Source organism: Mastomys coucha, chromosome X (assembly GCF_008632895.1).
Source record: "Mastomys coucha isolate ucsf_1 chromosome X, UCSF_Mcou_1, whole genome shotgun sequence".
NCBI lineage: Eukaryota > Metazoa > Chordata > Mammalia > Rodentia > Muridae > Mastomys > Mastomys coucha.
In genome coordinates, this window is record NC_045030.1 from 57,399,788 (window position 1) to 57,403,647 (window position 3,860).

Below are 3,860 nucleotides of genomic sequence, written 5' to 3' on the forward strand. Positions count from 1 at the left end.
GGAGCCTCCTGTATTTCAAAACAGGAGTTGGCCTTCACCCAGTCACCTACATTGTCCGAAGTCAATCTCTCGCCATCTTCCTTATGCCAGCTTAGTCTCAAATGGACCTTCCCCGGCTGATACCTGGATTCTTAAGCATTCTCAGACTACTTCTAGAACACAGTGTCCCAATCTCTTGCAGATATTTCCTTCCCTTGTCCCACCCTGCTCATATGCTCCAAACCAACTATCCCATCATGAGAACTCCTTGCCCACACCCAGCATTTTTAGCCTTCCAGACCTCTGCAATCACTTCTGAACTCCTGCTCCTCCTGTGACTTCTGCTCAGTCACCGTCCCTCCTGCATTCTTAGTTTCTTGCAATTCCACTGGGCCTTCTCCTTCCTCACACTCTCCTCCCTCACCTGTTCCCCAGGACTCTGCTTTTCCAGACCCTCATTCTCCTCCTTTGTAGAACCCTTCACTTACCTTCCTTCTGCCTTCCCAGAGCACTGTATCTTCCTTTCAAGCACTGGACCTGAGGACCCGGCCTCCCACACCCGATATCCTTCCCAGTCTACTCACTTCCTAATGTCCCTGGGAAGCTATGGGGCCTATCAATTTCACCCCAAGCCTTCTGCCCTCCTGTGTAGACCTTGTGCCCCTCCAGAGATTCTTGGCTCAACTATGGGAATCTTATCCTCCTCCACAGATACATTTTCTCACAGAAAAGCCTCAAATCCCTGCTTTGAGCCTAAAGCCTTCCTCCACAGGTGCCTGCCTTCCACCATAGTCTAAGATCAGTACCTTGACATTAACTCCACACTGCCCTTGACTTCCTCCCTTCTCTCCAAGTCTCCTGCCTCCCTAGATACTCCTCTATCCTCTATTTAGAATTCCTCCATCAGCCGGGCAGTGGTGACACACACCTTTAATCCCAGCACTTGGGAGGCAGAGGCAGGCAGATCTCTGAGTTCGAAGCCAGCCTGGTCTACAGAGTGAGTTCCAGGACAGCCAGGGCTACACAGAGAGACCGTGTCTCAAAAAACAAAAACAAACAAGCAAAAAGAATCCGTCCCTTACTAGAACCTTCTTTCAGTACTTAGTTCGCCAACCATCACATGTGTAGACATTCTTCCAAAAGGATTAAAAAAAATTGCCTCTCTTAAGCTTCATTACACATTTTTTATGAAAGGCTGTTGTACTTGTGTGTGTGTTCCAAGCAGCAACTGCATTTCTGGTCCCAGAATAGGGCAGAAAGGTACCTCGGGTGCCCTGGAAATGGAGTTGCAGACCATTGTTCATCCCATGGAGGTATTTGGCATCAAGCTTTGGGCCTGTGGAAGAGCAGACAGATGTCGTGAGTGCTGAGATACATGACTAGCTCCAGAGTCTCCCAGGCTAACAGAACTTGTGTCCCTATTCTCCAGCCCACTTTCCTACAGCAAGCTTCCATTTTTCCATGAGCCATTTCCCCTCCCTTACACCTGTCTTCACTGTTCACCACAATCCCCTCATCATCTTGCCAAACCTGGGCCTCCTCTCACTCCCTCATCTTTCTGTCTTTACCCCTCCCCACACTGTCTTTTGCTCACCTGCAAATACTCCTGTCCTCCTGCATAGCTTTGTCTCCTCCAGCCACCTTACCATATAAACGAACCACTTCCCCTTCTGCACAACAGAGAGCATAGCAGACCCCCTGCCCATCTCAGGTTTTCACTGTTCCTGCACACTGGAACTCTTATCTCCCCTCATTTTCAACACTCATACCTAACCCAGCACAGTGCCTACATCCCCTGGTTCATGATTCTCTTTGCAATATACATCTTGCCTTTCTCCCAGAGTCTCCCACCCTGCCTCACCTTGTACAACATTGGACCTCCCCTGGTTTTTGTCTCTTTCATCCCCTTGACTACCTCTCTTCTTAAGCCCTGTTCTGCTGTCCCGCCAAGCGTGTGGCTCTGTCCTGTACTCTATCTCCTCTTAGCCTCCTACTGTCTCACAGTCATGTCTTCTTAACGGCTCCTGACCACTTCCCTGTCTTTTGCTAATGGATGTCCTCTCTGCCTTTCTATCCTACATTCTAATGTTTCCACTGAATTTCTGAATTTTATTTTTTTACTTTCTAAAATCTCCAGAACTGCTTTTGAAGCCCAGTGTCCTTATCTCCCACAAGAACTTCTAGCCTTCTCACCTATCAAACCTCCTCCACTCTCATGAACACCGTTCTCCTAGGTGCAGCATTTGTAGACCTCTGCCATCACTTCCAACCACTCCCCATGATATCTGCCCTCCCTGTCTGTCCTGTGTTCTGTCCATTTCCTGCTTTCCCATCCTCTTCCTACCTTGTTCCCCTCTTGCATTTCATATTTTCCTATCCTTCTGCTTTCTCAGAGCCTTCTACCCTCAGGAGCATTCATCCCACATATCCAGTATGGAATACTCCAGACATCCTCCATATAGTCTATTCATCTCCCCCAAGGCTCTTGGGACCTCTTACCCTCACCTTGAGACACTTGTCTTCTTGCCTAGACTTTGTGTCCTTCTACAACTTCTGGAAATACCAATGGGTATCTTGCCTGCCTCCAGATACCTTGCTCACCCCTGAGCATCTAATTCATGCTCTGATCCTGAAACCCTCAAGAGTTATGCTTTGCCCATCTGCTTTCTTCTTGGCCAACCCAGTCTAGTTTTCTCCTCTCTCTGGTTAGTAAACCTTTCTATAGGATGTATCTTGCCTTTCCTAACATCTTCCTACAACATTTAAAATCACCTGGTCTTAGTCTCCCCATTCCCTGACCCTACCCTCTACCTCAACCCTATTCCCTCCCTATCTTGGTAAGTATGAACCACTTTGCCAAGATTTCTGCAAGCAAAATACCCATGGCTTCCTGCTTCCACATCTTCTCCCACACCTCTGCACTACTCCCTGACCTTCTAGTCCCCAAAGTATCTCATGTCTCCCAGATACCCTGCCTTACAGCCCAGTCTTTTGTCCTTCCCGTGCACGTCCTGCCCCCCTCAGTAGGTCTGTGCCCTTGAACAGTCTTTTAAGTTCCAACACCAGCTTCCACTCTACAGGCAATATCTTGTGCTTCCCACAGGTTCCTAGGCCTGAAGACATTTATCCTACAGTGTGGGGACATACACTGACCCTGACCATGACTCTCCCTCACAGGTTCCTGAGTCCCTCTGTTCTCCCAGGCATACTCCTATTGTCCTGTCCTCCTCAACACAGTTTATCTATCTTCCACAGACTTCTGCCCTCCCTTCCCATCTTCCTATCCAGCCCTGCATGACACATCAATTTCTGCTTTACCTCAGCCTCCAACCCATGACTCCAGATTCCCACTCTTTCCCCCAGCTATTTGCTCTCTTGCCCTCAAGCCTCCAGTGCTTCATGCAGATGTTGGCCTTTACCCAGGCAGATACTGTCCCTAGTCAAGAGATCTCTTCCTTTCTGCCCTGAATCTGCTAAGGCTCCACCCGAGTCCCCAGGCCTGGAGCTGAGATTGCTATACACCCTGGGGCTACTTCTAGAACCCAGAGACCTAATTTCCCAAGGAACTTCCTGCCCTCCTCACAACCTTCTCAACTGCCTAAGATTTCTACCCCTCTTAAGCATGCTGTCCTGACAGCCAATATTTATAGTCTCCTAGACATCCACCACCATTTCCACCCTCCTACCCATACCTGCAGCATCTGCTCAAATCCTCCTGTATTTTACTCTTTGTTTGTTTGCTTGTTTCTTTCTTTTCTTTTGTCTTGTTTTCCGAGACAGGGTTTCTCTCTGGCTATTCTGGAACTCACTCTGTTGTAGACCAGGCTGGCCTCAAACTCAGAGATCCACCTGCCTCTGCCTCCCAAGTGCTGGGATTAAAG

At 48.7% G+C, this 3,860-nt stretch overlaps 1 long non-coding RNA gene across 1 annotated transcript in view; it reads right to left on the reverse strand.

The window, feature by feature from the left end:
* Positions 1-1,053: 1,053 nt before the first annotated feature.
* The window catches only part of LOC116083831, a 23,977-nt gene continuing 21,170 nt past the window's right edge, over positions 1,054-3,860 (reverse strand). The window contains exon 3 of the long non-coding RNA XR_004115929.1: positions 1,054-1,315. This is a non-coding gene — a long non-coding RNA (uncharacterized LOC116083831). The remainder of the gene's footprint in view (positions 1,316-3,860) is intronic.